Below are 17,026 nucleotides of genomic sequence, written 5' to 3'. Positions count from 1 at the left end.
AACCAAATGGATGAAATTGGAGGACATCGTGTTAAGGGAAATAAGCCAGGCACTGGAAAACAAATACTGTTTGACCTCACTTATAGAATTTTTTTTGAGGATTTAATTTTATTTGAAAGAGTGAGAAGGAGAGATAGAGAGATCTTCCATCAGCGATTCACTCCCTCCAGGTGGCCTTGGTAACAAAAGCCAGGAGCCAGGAGCCTCTTCTGGATCTCCCACATAGGTGCAGGGTACTAAGGCTTTGGGCTGTCCTCTACTGCTTTCCCAGGTCAAAAGTAGGGAGCTGAAGGGAAGTGGAGCAGCCAAGATACAAACCATCACCCATATGGGATTTCGGCACATGCAAGGTGAGAACTTTAGCCACTAGGCTTTAGTATCGGGCCCTGCAGCAGAGAACAGCCCAGGTGCTTTGGTCACTGCACTCACATGTGAAACCTCGATGAAGCTCCTGGCTTCTGGCTTCAGCCTGTCTCAGCCCTAGCTGTTGTGGCCATTTGGGAAGTGAACCATAAGATGGGAGATTCTCTCTCTCTCTCTCTCTCTCTATATATATATATATATATATATATATGTATGTATGTAAATCTGAGTTTCAAATAAATAAGTCTTTTTAAACAAAGCTTTTGTGAAGCTGGCGTTCTTCGAGCGTGGCATCCTATATGGCACTGATTTCAGTCCTGGCTGCTCCAACAAGTGTGGGGGGCTCCGCCAACCTGATGAAGCTCCTGGCTCCCAGCTTCAGCCTGGCCTGGTCCTGGCTATTTCAGCCATCTGGGGAGTGAATGAGTAGATGGAAGATCTCTCTATGTATATCTTTCTCTTATATCTCTCTTTCTTGGGGTGTGTGTGTGTCTTTCCCTATAACTCTGCCTTTTAAATAAATAAAATAAATTAAAAAAAAAAAAAAGAAAAGCAGACAACAGAAAGGCCAGTGCAGTGGCATGGTGGGCTAATCTTTCACCTGTAATGCCGGCGTCTCATTTGGGCACTTCTTAGAGTCCCGACTGTTCCACTTCCAATCCAACTCCCTGCTAATGGCCTAGGAAAGCAGCAGAGGATGGCTCAAGTCCTTGGGCCCATGAACTCACGTGGTAGACTCAGAATAAAATACTGGCCCCCAGCTTTGGACCACCCCAGCTCTGGCTGTTGCAGCCATTTGGGAGTGAACAAGCTGAGTCTTCATGGCCCAGGAAAACTTTCAAAGAGAGACAAAGAGAGACAAAGAGAGAAAGTCTCTACCATCTATTGGTTTGCTTTCCAACTGTCCACAACAGCTCAGGCTGCACCAGGCTTAAGCCAGGAGCCAGAAACCCCAATCAGGTCTCTCCACGGGTGCCAGGAATCCTTCTCTGCTTCCTCCAAGGCACGTGAACAGGCAGCTATTACAAGGGGAGCAGCCAGGACTTGAAACTTCACTCCCTGCACTGCAATGCTGGCTCCAGACTGCACATCTGTTGAGGCCTTCAAAGCACACTGGGACCAGGAGGCTGTGTGGGTTGGTAAGTTCACCACCAATGGGCACATTTCCTTGTCAACATTCTTGTCTACGATGTTCTTTTCTTTTTGCCTCAGTCTTCCACTATAATATTCCTAATGGCTTGTGAACCCACACTTCTTGCCTGTATTTTTACTTTTTCACATTATTCATGAGTAGTTTACCTTGTATTTTTTTAAAAGATTAATTTTTTAAATTTTTATCACAAAGTCAGATATACAGAGAGGGGGAGAGTTAGAGAGGAAGAGCTTCCATCTGTTGATTCATTCCCCAAGTGACCTCAACAGCCGGTGCTGACCCAGGAACTTCCTCCAGGTCTCCCACATGGGTGCAGGGTCCCAAGGCTTTGGGCCGTCCTCGACTGCTTTCCCAGGCCACCAGCAGGGAGCTGGATGGGAAGCAGGGTAGCCAGGATTAGAACCGGCGCCCATATGGGATCCCAGCGTGCTCAAGGCGAGGACTCCAGCCGCTAGGCCACCATACTGGGTGCTCTATTTGTACTTTTCAAATATCACACAGAGAAGAGCAAACTTTAAAAAAAAATTTATTTATTTTTATTGGAAAGGCATATTTACAGAAAGAAGGAGAGACAGAGAGAAAGATCTTCTATCTGTTGGTTCATGCTCCAAACAGCCACAACAGCAGGAGCTGAACTGATCCAAAGCCGGGAGCTTGGAGCTTCTTTCAGATCTTGCACATGGACCATCCTCCACTGTTTCCCCTGGCCATAAGCAGAAGTAAAGTGTCTGGAACCTGAACTGGTGCCCCTATGAGATGCTGGTACTTGCAGGTGGAGGAGTAGCCACTTGAGCCTTCTTGCCAGCCCCAAGAGGAAACTTTTTACAAGATTTATGTATCTAGAAATCAGTGTAATAGCTCAACTGGTTAATCCCCCACCTTGCAACACTGGCATCCCATAATGGCACTGGTTCGTGTCCTGGCTGCCCTACTTCCGATGCAAGTCTATACTGAAGGCCTAGGAAGGCAGTGGAAGATGGTTCAAAGCCTTGGCACCCTGTACTCATGTGGGAGACCCAGAGACTCCTGGCTCCTGACTTTGGATCAGCTCAGCTCTGGTCGTTCTGGCTACTTGGGGAGTAAACCAACAGATGGAAGATCTCGCTCTGTAAATCTGCCTTTAAAATAAAAAATAAATCTTTTTTTTAAATTATTTATTTGTTTGAAAGAGGACAACAGAGAGAAGGAGACAGAAAAAAGTCTTTCATCGCTAGTTCACTCTCCGATGACTTCAGTGGCTGAGCCAATGAAGTCAGGAGTCAGGAACCCATCAGGATCTCCCATGGAAGTGGCATGAGTCCATCTTACCACTGAGGCCATCTACCACTGACTTCCCAGCTGCATTAGCAAGAAGCTGGATTGGAAGTGGAGCAGCTGCTGAGCTGGCACTGTGGCATGATGGATAAAGCTGCATAACCAGCATCCCATATGGGCACCTGTTTGAGTCCCAGCTACTCCACTGCTGATCCAACTCTCTATTTATGGAAAAGCAGCAAAGGATGACATAAGTGCTAAGTCCTCTGCACCTGCTTGGTTGACCTGGAGGAAGCTTCTAGTTCTTGGCTTTGGATCAACCCAGCTCCAGTTGTCGCGGCCACGTAGGGAGTAAATCAGTGGATAAAAGATTTCTCTCTCTCTCTCTCTCTCTCTCTCTCTCTCTCTCTCTCTCTCTCTCTCTGACACACACACACACACACACACTGTATAACTCTTTCAAATACATAAGTAAATTTTTAAAAAATTTTTTAAAATAAAAAAAATGGGGCCTGGCACGGTAGCAGCGTGGCTAAAGTCCTCTCCTTGCATGCACCGGGATCCCATATGAGTGCCAGTTTGTGTCCCAGCTGCTCCACTTCCATCTAGTTCCCTGCTTGTGGCCTGGAAAATCAGCGGAGGGTGGCTCAAAGCCTTAGGACCCTACACCTAAGTGGGAAACCCAGAGGAGGCTCCTGGCTCCTGGCTTTGGACTGGCTTGGCTCCAACCGTTATAGCCACTTGGGGAGTGAAGCAGCGAATGAAAGATCTCTCTGTCTCTTGTTCTTTTTGCAAATCTAACTTTCCAATAAAAATAAATAAATCTTTTTAATAATTTACATAAATAAATGCTGTGGAGCAGCTGGGACTCAAATCAGTGCTCTAACATGGGATGCTGGCATCATAGGCAGCAATTTAACCAACTGCACCCTAATATCAAACCCTCTGTAATTTTTTATGTATCTTGTTTTTATTGTTGTTATCTTGAATATCTAATAAAAGTTAAAAGAGAGTTCAGAGTGATTTATTTTTATTTGAGGCAAAATTCTTCTAAGACAAATTAGCTTCAGTAACCTAAAATTTACTCCAAAACATCTTCCTCAAAAGAAAACAAAAAAGCATGTCCTCACACAAATGTAACCAAACACAAACCTCAGCATTCACACGCAAGTCAGTCAGGTTTCTGTTCTGCTAACGGGTGACTTCTATTGAAAAGGAGTCTTTTCATCATGCCGCTTTCACAGAATTCAAACAAACCAAAACATTAAAACTGCAAAAAATGCAGGGGCTGGTATCGTGGCCCAGTGGGTTAAGCCGCCAGTCAGAACACCAGGAGTGAATTTTGTATGAAGATTCTCTCTCCCTCTATTCACACCCCCTCTCTCCACCTCTCTTCTTTCCCTCTTTTTCATGCTCTGCCTTTCAAATGAATGAATATATTTTAAACTGCAAGATACAAAAAAGTAAATTTCTAGGTGAAAACTACTCTCAAAACAGGTATTTCAGGGGACACTCTGCTTAGTTTTCTAATTCATTGCATCTGAAGTTCAAGCCCCAATACTTACACGTTAGGCCTGTTTGATCTGTGTCTTTAAACGTCCTTGAACATTCAGAAACACCACCACATATTGACTGCAGTGACATAGGTAGGCACTTCTCCTTTTACGGGACAGTTACAGATTGCTCATTTCACTGGACTGTGGAGAAAGACAGTCATCTCTTCTACAGTAGCAAAGAGAGTTGGGCTCACTAACTCTGGAACACACAACGGAGAGATATTTATTCTTACAGGGTCAGGGATTGGGCATAACCCTCCTTACATGAAGGGGGACTTTCAGCGTGTCACTGTGTGGAAGAATGACTGTTTGCCGTCTTTTGTTCTAGTCAGCTTGTCCACACAAAGGTCCGTGGGTGGAGTGAAAAGCCTTGTTTACTCACCAGACACACACACACACACACACGAGCATCACGTGAGTGTGTCAAAGATCCCACTTGTGATGGCCAAATCCAAAATTGGAATGTATGGGTTCAAGTCCTGGATCCATTTCTGATTCCAGCTCCTTGGTAATGTAGCCCCGGAAGACAACAGGAGCTAGGACAAATACTTGAGTCCCTGTCACCCAGGTGGAAGATCCAGAAAGAGTTCCTTGACCTAGTCCTGGCTATTGGCAGCATTTGGGTAGTGAACAAGCAAATGGGAATTCTTCTCTCTTCACCCACCCCCTACGTCTCTGTAAACTTTTTAAAAATGTGAATAAACAAGCTTTAAAAAAAACATGATTTGGGGAGGGCAGGAGGGTGCAAGGATGGACCCCACCATGCCACCCCCACTCCCAGACCTGCTGGGTCACATAGTTCCCTCCAGGCTGTGTGGGGAAGCAGCAAATTGCCTTGGGAAGGGGTCTGGGGACATCTTGGAATGGTGACCATCATGTTTGACAGATGTGGAAAGACTTCTGGGGGGCTTCCAGGCCACTATACTCACGGGTAATTGAGGGAGCTGAGGTGGGGTTGGTGAGAGGGAAATCCAGAGAGTATGTCTGGGTCAGACCAAGGCACCACCCATGTGAGAGACCTGGGCTGAGCCAGGTAGAACTACCCACTGCCCAGTGGCACATGTGAATGGTGGGGCTGGGGACAAGTCTGACAGGGCTAGGCCACAATGCTTGCCAGTGAGTGTCAGAACAGAGGGTGGACTACATCAGGCTAGGCCACAGCATCCACCAAGCATGAAAGATAAACAGGACTGGGGACTCACCCCTGCAGGACTACTGCACCCATCAGACTGTGTGAGAACTGGAGATGGCAGTGGGCTGAGCCAGGCAAAACCACAAAACTCACTGACACTTATGGGAACAGGGCTTGGAGTGAGCAGGGCCTGGTTGCAACATCTGCCAGTGTACAGCAGAACTAGGTCCAGAGGTGGGTTGGGCTAGGTGAAGCCACAGAACCCACTGGTTCACACAAGAACCAGGTCAGGGGTGTGTCAGACTGAAATAGGCTGCGACACCCACCAGTGACAGCTGAGAACGGCTGGGCTAGGCCATAGTACCTGTCAGCAAGTGCTGGGACTGGGAGAGAACTAAATCAGGCTGGGCCATAACAATAACAAGTATGTACGAGATCTGGGAATGGGAGAAGGTCTGGTAGGGCAACTCCCCTGCTAGACTGCAGCTCCTGATCACAAATCAGGACCGGGGGCAGACCAGGCTGAACGAGGCGGTAACACTTGTTGGCGTGCTTGTGGGCTGGGTCTGGGGGTGGGCCAGGCTGAGGCAGGCTACAGCACCCAAGGGTATGCATGAAAGCCAGATGGAATGGGCTAGGCTAGGCTGCAGCACCTGCCGGCAGAAGCAAAAACCAGGGCTGGGGCACACCTGGTGGGAGTTATTGGGAGTCACCCCCACTGGGCCAAAGTACCTACTGGTGTGCAGGAGGGCTAGACCTTGGCAGGTTTGGCTGAGCCAGGCTGCAGCACCCACATGTTCATGTGAGACTTGGGGTTGGGGGTAGAACTAACCTGGTAGCTGCTTCCACTGGCATGTGAGTTGGGTGGTAGAGGTGACAGATTGAACCTGACTCTGCAGTGGCTGATGCAGACAAAAATTAAATTAAATCTGAGGACTCTCAAGGTGAAGTTTCACATAAGAATCCTCATCTAAACTGCTGAACTCAGACCCAGGCCTCAGAAAAAAATCATAAGACAATGATCCTACCTTGGAGTACAAGGGTCAGCCCTGGGCCTCTTCAGTTGCTGACACCTATGCAGTGCAGAATATCCCCAGTTGCACACAAGATCCGGGGCTGGGAGCAGGCCTCCTGGGGGAACTAGGGGAACTCCCCTACTGGGCTACAGCTCCCACCTGGGAGCACGAGAGCCAGGAATGGGGGTGGGCCAGGCCAGGCAGGGCTACAGCACCCATCAATGTTAGTGTGGGCTAGGTCAGGACAGGCAGGGCTGGGACAGGTTGCAGCACTCACTGGCACACACGGAGCCAAGACAGGGTATAGGTGATGACCAGCTGGGCTAAGCTGTAACACCCACTAGCATACACAAGACTTGGGGTTAGAAGCAAGCCAGGTAGGCCAGGCCAGGTTAGACCACAACATCTGTCAGCTCACATGAAGGCTGAGGCTGGAAGCATGCTAGGCTGGGCTAAGCTGCTGCACCTGGTGGTGAGAGCTAGTGGTGAGGCAGGCTGGTCTGAGCCAAGCTGCAGTGCTGAGAATGACCAGTGCTGAGACTGGTGGTAAGCCATCATAGCACCTGCTGGGCTGGGAGTGGGCCTGGTAGAGGAACTTCTGAGAATCCCTTACTGGGCTGCTGCTTCCAGGTGAGCACAAGAGCTAGCATTGCATGTGGCCCAGCAGGGCTAGGCCCTAGTACTAGCTGATAGGTACAGGTACTGAATGGAAGTTGTATCTGGCTGGACCGTAGTATCCCCTGGCAGGTGCAAGATCCAAAACTGGGAGCATGCCTGGCAGGGTAACCGTGGCTACTCCCCTGCTTGGCTATGCCTACAGCTGGTGAACACAAGAGCCAGGGTTGGGTCCAAGCCAGACTGGAGAAGGAGGCAGCCCTGTCAGCAAATGTGAAGGCCGTGTCTGGGGGGGTTCAAGCTGAACTAAGCCTTAGCACCATGGGTGTACAGGAGAGCTGCGTCCCATGGGACGCAGTCTGCCCTGGGGTAGGCCATAGTACATATCTGTACATGTAAAAGTCACGGCTGGCGGCGCAATAGCATAGTGGTTAAAGTCCTCACCTCCAACACACCATGATCCCATATGGGCGCTGGTTCTAATCCCGGCAGCTCCACTTCCCATCCAGCTCCCTGCTTTTGTCCTGGGAAAGCAGTAGAGGACGGCCCAAAGCCTTGGGACCCTGCACCCGTGTGGGAGACCTGGAAGAGGCCCTGCCTTTGGGTTGGCTCAGCTCTAGCTGTTGTGGCTGCTTGGGGAGTGAACCTTTGGACGGAAGATCTTCCTCTCTGTCTCTCCTCTCTGTATATCTGCCTTTCCAATAAAAGTAAAATAAATCTTTAAAACAGGGCTGGGGGTCTGGGATGGTAGCCTAGCAGTTAGAGTCCTCAATTTGCACATGCAGGGATCCCACGTGGGCACCAGTTCTAACCCCAGTGGCTCCACTTACCAACCAGCTCCCTGCATGTGGACTAGGAAGGCAGTTGAGGAGGGCCCAGGTCCTTGGGACCCTGCACCCTAATGGGAGACCCGGAGGAAGTTCCTGACTCCTGGCTTTTGATTGGCACAGCTCCAGCCGTTGCAGCCACTTGAGGAGTGAATCAATGGACAGCGGGATCTTCCTCTCTGTCTCTCTTCCTCTGTATGTCTGGCTTTCCAATGAAAAATGAAAAAGTCTTTCTTTTTTCAGTAACACAAGTGGGATTTATTTCTGGACAGCATCAATGTTTTTGTTGTACCAACATCAATAGACATGACAAACTGTATTAACGCAATGAAGGACAAAAGCCACACAATCTCAGTGGATGCAGAAAAAGCATTTAACACGATTCAACAGCCTTTCCTGATAAATCACCCTACAGAAACCATGGCAGTCATCTTAGTCCTCTGCTAAGATCTCTGTTTTGGGTGATGTTTGAAAAATGAATACATCTTAAAAAAAGCCAGGGCTGGAGGTGGACCTGGTGGGAGTCATTGGGGGTCTCCCCATCTGAGCCACAGCACCTGCTAGTATGTGTAAGGACTGGGTATGTGGCACACTGGGCTGTACCATAGCACTTGTTGGTTCACACAAAATGTGGAGCTGGAGTAGAACTGACCATGCAGCTAAATCCAACAGAATGCATTGGCAAGTGCAAGTGACAGACCACACTTGACCCTACACTGGTTGATGCACACAGCAGTCAAGTCTGAGGTCCTCCCAGAGAGATTTCTTGGGGGGTCTCCCCAACTAGACCACTGGATTCAGACCCGGGTTACCCTGGAAATCACAGGATGTATGGTCAACCTTGGAGTGCACACATCAGGACTGGGCCTCCTCAGTTGCTGATGCCTGTGCGGTGGACAGCATGCCCAGTATACTGAGAACATGATGGTCAGATCATCTAGGCCAGCAAGGGACACTGACTTTTTCATCAGAGGATGGAAAGCTGAACAGGTTGGACAATTATCTTGGCCAAGCTTTGCAACACACTCCTGGGTCTGTGGATGCCATAAGGTGGACTTGATCAGCCAAGAGGCCTTGGAAAGATTTTCTCAGTCCTGATGCAATCAAGATGACAACATCTCAGAACTACCAAAAACATTAACACTCTCACAACACTCTTGCCCTTATTGGGGTCTTTAAGGCATCATCAAGTGACCATCTGCCATCCCCTAGTGCTGATATATTTTTTTCTTTTTTCCTTAAGATTTATTTATTTTCATTGGAAAGTCAGATACACAGAGAAGAGGAGAGACAGAGAGGAAGATCTTCCAAATCCGTTGATTCACTTTCCAAGTGACCACAATGACCAGAGCTGAGCCAATCTGAAGCCAGGAGCTAGAAGACTCCTCTGGGTCTTCCATGCAGGTATAGGATCCCAAGGCTTTGGGTCATCCTTGACTGCTTTCCCAGGCCACAAGCAGGGAGCTGGATGAAAAGTGGTGCTGCCAGGATTAGAATCGGTGCCCAAGGCCTGGCACTGTGGCCTAGGCAGCTAAAGTCCTCGCCTTGAACACGCCGGGATCCCATATGGGCGCCGGTTCTAATCCCGGCAGCTCCACTTCCCATCCAGCTCCCTGCTTGTGGCCTGGGAAAGCAGTTGAGGACGGCCCAATGCATTGGGACACTGCACCCACATGGGAGACCCGGAAGAAGCTCCAGGCTCCTGGCTTTGGATTGGCGCAGCACTGGCCTTTGTGGTCACTTGGGGAGTGAGTCATTGGATGGAGGATGTTTCTCTCTGTCTCTCCTCCTCCCTATATATGTCTGACTTTGCAATAAAAAAAAATAAATCTAAAAAAAAAAACTGGTGACCATATGTGACCATATGGAACCCCAGCGCGTCCAAGGTGAGAACTTTAGCCACTAGGCCACCGTGCTGGGTCCTATTTTTTTTTAAGATTATTTATTTTTATTGGAAAATAAGATTTACAGAGAGGATGGAAAGATTTTCCATCCACTCATTCATTTTCTAAGTGGCCGCAAAAGAGCTGAGCTGATCCAAAGCCAGGAGCCAGGAGCTTCTTCCTGGTCTCCCATGCAAGTACAGGTCCCCAGGCTTTGGACCATCCTCTACTGCTTTCCAGGATGCAAACAGGGAGCTTAACTGAAAGTGGAGCATCCAGGATACGAAGCGGCACCCATATATAATTCCTGCACGGGCAAGGTAAGGACTTTAGCCACTAGACTATTGCACCAAGCCCGATGTTGATATATTTTGACAGAAAGGAGCAGTCACCTCTCCTTCTCTCCCTGCAGACACAGGAGAGGAAAGAGAGAGAGAGAGAGAGAGAGAGAGAGAAGTGGCCAGATGGAGCTACACTGAAGACCCAGAAGAAGCTCCTGGCTCCTGACTTCAGATCACCTCAGCTCTGACCCTAAAAGCCACTTGGGATGTGAACCGGCAGATGGAAGATCTTTCTCTGTATCTTCTTTCTGTATGTCTGCCTTTACAATAAAATAAACAAATATCTTTAAAAATAAACAAATATATAGAAGTAAACCTCCTTTAAAAATTGAAAAAGGCCATTGCAGACAGGCATTTCTGTCATCACATCGGTGTATGTTGGTGTAACCCCTTCTGTCGCCTGCTTTGGGTGTCAGTCCAAAACTGCTCATGGATGGACAGATTTGGGCACAAAGCTTAAAGTTCAACCAGCTTGTTTGCAGTAACACGAGTGAAATCTGACACTCAGCCAAGTGCTCCCTGCCTCAACTCCCACACACAGCCAGAGATGGAATGTTCCAGGGTACAGACAGGTGCAAGTGTGGTTGGTTAAGGTAAGACTTCCGGGTCAGCAGTGTTCTTGTCCACCTTGCTAAACTAGAGTAGGTGAATCTGTTTTCCAGGACAGATTATGTAGGGGGGAAAAAGGATCATGTTTGTCACAACCCACAATCACAGGTCTCTTACCACATTCTGCTCACTCCTCAGTATCAGTGGATTAGGAAACCCAACTGCTGTGCGGCCTTTCAGGAGGAACTATAACTGTCACAGTGTATCTCACAGGATCTGTAGACGGAGGGATCAGCACTGTAGTAAGGCAGAGTAAGCCACCTCCTTCAATGCCAGCAGCCCATAAGTGGACCAGCTCCAATCTGGCTATTTATTTACTTATCTATTTATTTATCTGTTGTCTTTCTTCTTGTTTTTTATTTTTATTTTTTAAACAGTATTTTCCTTTTTTTTATGATTCATTTATTTTTATTGGAAAGGCAGATATACAGAGAGGAGGAGAGACAGAGAGGAAGATCTTCCACCCGATGATTCACTCCCCAAGTGACTGCAACAGCTAGAGCTGAGCCAGTCCAAAGCCAGGAGCCTGGAGCTTCTTCCGGGTCTCCCATGCGGGTGCAAGGTCCCTAGGTTTTGGGCCATCCTCGACTGCTTTTCCAGGCCACAAGTAGGGAGCTGGATGGGAAGCGGGGACCGCCGGGATTAGAACTGATGCCCATATGAAATCCCGGCGCGTGCAAGGCAAGAACTTTAACCACTACACTATTGCACCAGGCCCTGTTTTGTTTACTTTTTTATTTTTTTTAAAGATTTATTTATTTTTATTACAAAGTCGGACATACAGAGAGGAGGAGAGACAGAGAGGAAGATCTTCGTCTGATGATTCACTCCCCAAGTGATCGCAATGGCTGGTGCTGCGCTGATCTGAAGTCAGGCACCAGGGACCTCTGGATCTCCCATGTGGGTGCAGGATCCCAAAGCCCTGGGCCATCCTTGACTGCTTTCCCAGGCCACAAGCAGGGAGCTGGATGGGAAGCGGAGCTGCCAGGACTAGAACTGGCGCCCATATGAAATCCCGGCTTGTGCAAGGCAAGAACTTTAACCACTACACTATTGCGCCAGGCCCTGTTTTGTTTTCTTTTTTAAAAATGAAGTGATGTGGGTGTTTTTTTTTTTTAAGATTTATTTATTTTTACCGGAAAGGCAGATCTGCAGAAAAAAGGAGAGACAAATATCTTCTGTGGCTGCTTCACACCCAGGTGGCCACAACAGACAGAGTTGAGCTGATCCGAAGCCAGGAGTCAGGAGTTTCTTCCAGGTCTCCCACACGAGTGAAGGGTCCCAAGCTTTGGGCCATCCTCAACTGCTTTCCCAGGGCACACGCAGGAAGCTGGATGGGAAGTAGAACAGCCAGGACACGAACCAGTGCCCTTATGGGATCCTGGTCTGTGCAAGGCAAGGATTTAGCTGCTAGGCTATCATGCTGGGCCTGTGCTCCTCTTCTTATTCTGCTCCTTGATGGGTCTCTGCCACTGTGTGAAAGACCTGGATGCAGTTCTAGGCTCCTGGTCTTGGCCAGGCCCCCCCCATCTGTTATGGCCATTTAGAGAGTGAACCAGCCAACGCAAGGTGTCTCTGCTCTTCAAATAAACAAATGAAAGTTCAATGCCATAAAAAATATTTAAAGAAAAGTACAGGTGACAGCTGTACTTTTACTGCACAGTAAAAAATCTGGGGAATCTTTCCTGATAGATATTGCATGGATGAGAAACCATGGGCGGAGGATCCAGAAGGCTACAGTGGTCCAAAACCACTTCCTGTACCACCGGAAGTCCACCAAAGGCCCAAATCCAAAGTCAAGGTCAACTGCACATTCCCAGCAACCTCCAGCTCAGCATAAGCATGGCTAAGGCTAACAAAGGCTGCTCCCCTGAGCGTGGCACTGTTCTACACCCTCGTGGTGAGGGGATTGTGGGTCCAGGAGCAGAGCAAGGCAATGCTAGTGCCATCCCACACAGGGTGGGGCTCACGAGGAGGAGAGGAACACATGACCATCCACTCCTCAGGGCTAGGACCACCCTGACCGAGAAGAGCAGCACGAAGGGACAACACCTGCTGTCGTGTGTCTGTCACCATGTGGCCACTTACAGCAGCAACCCCAGTCCTTAGCTGCTCTGGACCAACAAGAGCTGCAGGGCTGGTGGACCAAGTGGGAGGAGTCATCAGCTCCCTGACATCCGGGCCATCCTTACTCGAGGCCCACTGTACGCTGGCACTGAGCCCACAACCAGGACTGGGGTTGCTGCTGTAAGTGGCGCCTCTCTGACTTGGGGATGCCTGATGTCTAGCGCCTGCTGGGCCAGGAATAAAGACCCCCACTCCCGAACAGGGGAGTTGAATACCCAGGCCCCTGAAATCCTTGGGTCTGGTCCTGCCAAAGCAACCACAGGCAGCTCTGGAAAGTCGGCAACTACAGCAGCTGGTTTGTAAGCAACTCTATTGGTGTGGCCCCAAGGCGTGTGATATTACAAATATCCACCAAGCCCTTGGAAAGCCCACAGCCCCGCACCTCGAGCTCTTCCCAGCCCTCTTTCTGTTCACTGGCTGGGTAGCTTACAGTTTCCAAAAATAGCCATGTGACCTCTTTCCTCCAGGTGCCCTCAGCTCCTCCTCTTGACCTCCAATCTGACCGCTGTCCCTGGCCTCCACTGCAACCTTGGTAGTCAGGCCCTTTGACTTAATGCTCCACTGTCACTGTTTTGAAGTCACATTAACTTCCAAGGCAAGGATCCCCTGTCTTCATGGCACTGGGTCATGCATTCTTAGACCTGAGGTCTGTGTGTGTCCCCAGTGCCTGGCAGAAACCTCTGGAAGGATGGAGTTTTCAACTCGAAGCAGAGAGGACGTTCCAAGGGTAGGGGAGGGCTTGGGCACAGGCCACCGAGAGTGAGTGCCCAGCACGGACAGGACAATGTGGCTGCCCTGGACCAAGCTGAATCCCAGGGAAGTGGGAGGGATGGGCCACAGCTGGCCTGCAGAGGAGCTGCTTCCGCAGCTGGCAGCTGGGAAAAAGTCCTGGAATCCAGAAGAGCAGGTGTTAATTGCTGCCCTCCCTGGGGCCGCTGCTATCACAGAGCGGGAGGTGTGAGAGGTCAGGCCAGGAAGTCCACCAGGGTCAAGGGGACAGCTTGGCTGGTGCTCAGGCCATCATGGTGTGGGGATCTTAATGACCGCCATCAAGTACTTTTGCCACCACTGGGCTCCTGGCCCAGGAACCAGCACCTCCTACATCCTTACATGCCCCACCAGCTTCTCTGTCAGCTTATAGTGCCTATTGGGGTCCCAGGCCCACTATTCCAGCCAACCCTTGGCTCCCCAGCCCTGAGATGGTGGTTACCAACTCCCAGGACCAAAGGGACCAGTGGGAAGTCAGAAGCAGCCCCTACAGTGGGTACCTCAGGTGCCCACAGGGACACAGAAGTGTGACCTCTTGGGGTTTGCAGACATAGGATTTAGGCCTGCTTGGCACAGGGAAGAGCCAAATGGCTAGAAAACCTCTGAAAATGTTTGGTACGTGCTTGGGAGCACCTTAGCTGACACGTGTGGGGCTAGAAGCATTTCTGAACACAGATCATTATAGATTTGGGAGTACTTGTGGAGCACAGATGAGAGGCTGGCAAGGGGATGTAGCATGCTAATCTTGTGCCTGCAGGGCCATAATCTCATATGGCACCAGTTTGAGTCCCAGCTGTTGCAGTTCTGATCCAGCTCCTCACTAATGGCCTGGGAAAAAGCAAAGGGTAGCTCTTTGATCTCTATATCTCTCACTGTCTCTTTCTCTCTCTCTCTGTCACTGTGACTTTCAGGTAAAATGAATGAGTCCTGCAGGAAAGAAAGAAAGAAAGAAAGAAAGAAAGAAAGAAAGAAAGAAAGAAAGAAAGAAAGAAAGAAAGAAAGAAAGAAAGAAAGAAAGAAAGAAAGAAAGAAAGGAAGAGAGAGAGAGAGAGAGAGAGAGAAAGAAAGAAAGAAAAGAAAGAAAGAAAAGAAAAGAAAAGAAAAGAAAAGAAAAGAAAAGAAAAGAAAAGAAAAGAAAGAGAGAAACATAAATGAATGGTCTTGAGGATGAGATCCAAGTCTAAACCCCAAATTCAAGTTTGTCCCATCTGTGCCTGACACACACACATCCTAAAGGTAATGTTATACCATATTTTTTTGTTTACACTTTTTTTTTAATTTATTAATTACATTGCATTATGTGACACAGTTTCATAGGCTCTGGGATTCCCCCAACGCCTTCCCGTCCCCTCCCCCCATGGTGGATTCCTCCACCTTGGTGCAGTATTACAGATCAAATTCAGTTGAGATTCTTTCATTACAAGCATATACCAAGCAAAGAGTCCAGCATATAATTGTCCACATACATTCAACAGTTTCTTGGGGAGATCATCTCTGGTCTGAAGGTAGAGCCGGCAGAATATCATTGTGATCAATTAAAAGCCCAACAAAACGTCAAAAACAATTTACAACATTATGGAATTAACTGTCATGGTATTTTAGTAATCAACATGTTAAAAAATGCAAGTTCTTAACCACATCCAGTGACGACTTCATTGACGTTTTGACTTTAGTTTATATACAACCGGGTTCTATACACCTTAAAATGACTATAGGATACTATTCAGCTGTCTCGTGTCTATCCTCATTTTAGTATTTAGCAGTCTATAGCGTTGAAGCATAATTCTACTGAAATTGGCAGAGTTTAGGATAGTCTAAACTGGCTTATAACTCTAGCAAGGCATATGTCAACAGTTGAGGTGTAGAACTGTTTTAGGAGGGGTATGAAGAGAAATCTTCCATTCCCCAGTGAGGAGTATCTAATCTCTGTGTCCTTATACCATATTTTGAATAACTTTGTGCGTTAAGCAAAGTCTGTGTACACAGAACCACCAGGAAGCAAAGAGGTCACCAGCCATGCCAGGCACGCAGGCAGTCTGCATCTGTTGGCATCAGTATCGTGCCTGACTCTGCGATTAGCTGCTGCTAATAAGCAATCATTTTCTGACACTTATTCACACACAAGCACTTACAACTTATCTAAATGACCTATTATTAGTACAGTGAAAAAATACTGTGCACAGCTCACTCACCATCCCACTGACACCACCAGAACACTAGCTCTCGGGTGTCAAACACCAGTGCCAACAGGCAGCGGCCCGTCTCAGGTTGCACCAGCAGCCCTGTTTTGGTTCAGAAGTTCCTGGCCACTGGAGTTTGTTATACTTTAGGATCAGAAGCAGGAAGTGGGTCCTCCATGGATGACGGAATCTTCCATTGGGTGACTTTTTAAAATGCTTCCTCCAGAGTCACCTGCTTCAGTAATAACTGATTTTATCTTAGAAGTCACTTGAGGTAGGCGTTCTGCACACCGAGTTATCCAACATTGGAGTCCTGGCTATTCTGTGCTTCCAAACCAGCTCCCTGCTAGTGCCCGGGAAGCAGCACATGAGGACCCAACTACTTGGCTCCTTGCCATCCACATGGAAGATCCAGCTGGAGATCCCGGCTCCTGGCTGAGGCCAGGCCCAACCATGGGAGTTGCAACCATTGAGGTGTAAACCAGCAGATGGAATATTCCTTCCTCTGTGTGTGTGTGTGTGTGTGTGTATGTGTGTGTCTGCCTTTCAATAGGAAAAAAAAACAGACCTTAATAAAGAAGGAAATCTGTCTCTGGTGCTGGTCTAGATTCCTGCTCTGTGGAAGATGCATGGTGTTCAGCGAGCCTCCCCACGGTGTGACACATCTCCTTGAGCAGGCTCTCTGCAGCGCACACAAGGCCATCGTCCTCACTGTCACCACAGTCACCTTGATCCAGCAAGATGTAACCCACAGGAGTTCCATGATCCACATTAATAGCTTCTTTGATGTCTGCTTCTTCCAACTGACTGACAGGCTGCAAAGGTTTAGTTTCTGCACATGGAAGGAAAGCAGACACCATGTCTTCCTTGCTTGATATACGCAACCCTTCCAAGTCACCATGTGTTCACCATCATCACTGTTCATCCTGCTCATGGACTAGTGGCCAGGTCAGGCGCGCCCAGCCATGTCTCCTGCACCACGTCCCAAGCATCAGTAACAGCACACAGGACACCCTTCAGGCTAAACCTCTACATTCACTGCTGCTAGTGTGATGTTCAAGAAAACATCCTTTGTATCTAAGGATGCCCTGGTGACATGGCTGCATTAGTGAGGGAAGTCGCTTTGCAGGGAGGCACATGGTCTAGGCACTCACTGTTTGATAAGAATCTCAGCTGGAACACAACAGTGTTTAGCAAAGAAG

At 48.5% G+C, this 17,026-nt stretch overlaps 1 long non-coding RNA gene across 1 annotated transcript in view; it reads right to left on the bottom strand.

Annotated features, from left to right (window-relative positions):
- Window positions 1-14,499: 14,499 nt before the first annotated feature.
- The window catches only part of LOC131482753 (uncharacterized), a 31,791-nt gene continuing 29,264 nt past the window's right edge, over window positions 14,500-17,026 (bottom strand). Inside the window, exon 3 of the long non-coding RNA XR_009247266.1 lies at window positions 14,500-14,571. This is a non-coding gene — a long non-coding RNA (uncharacterized LOC131482753). The remainder of the gene's footprint in view (window positions 14,572-17,026) is intronic.

This window comes from Ochotona princeps, chromosome 2, assembly GCF_030435755.1.
Source record: "Ochotona princeps isolate mOchPri1 chromosome 2, mOchPri1.hap1, whole genome shotgun sequence".
NCBI classification, from domain to species: Eukaryota; Metazoa; Chordata; class Mammalia; order Lagomorpha; family Ochotonidae; genus Ochotona; species Ochotona princeps.
The sequence above is the reverse complement of the archived record's forward strand: the minus strand, read 5'-3'. Positions and strand labels throughout refer to the sequence as shown.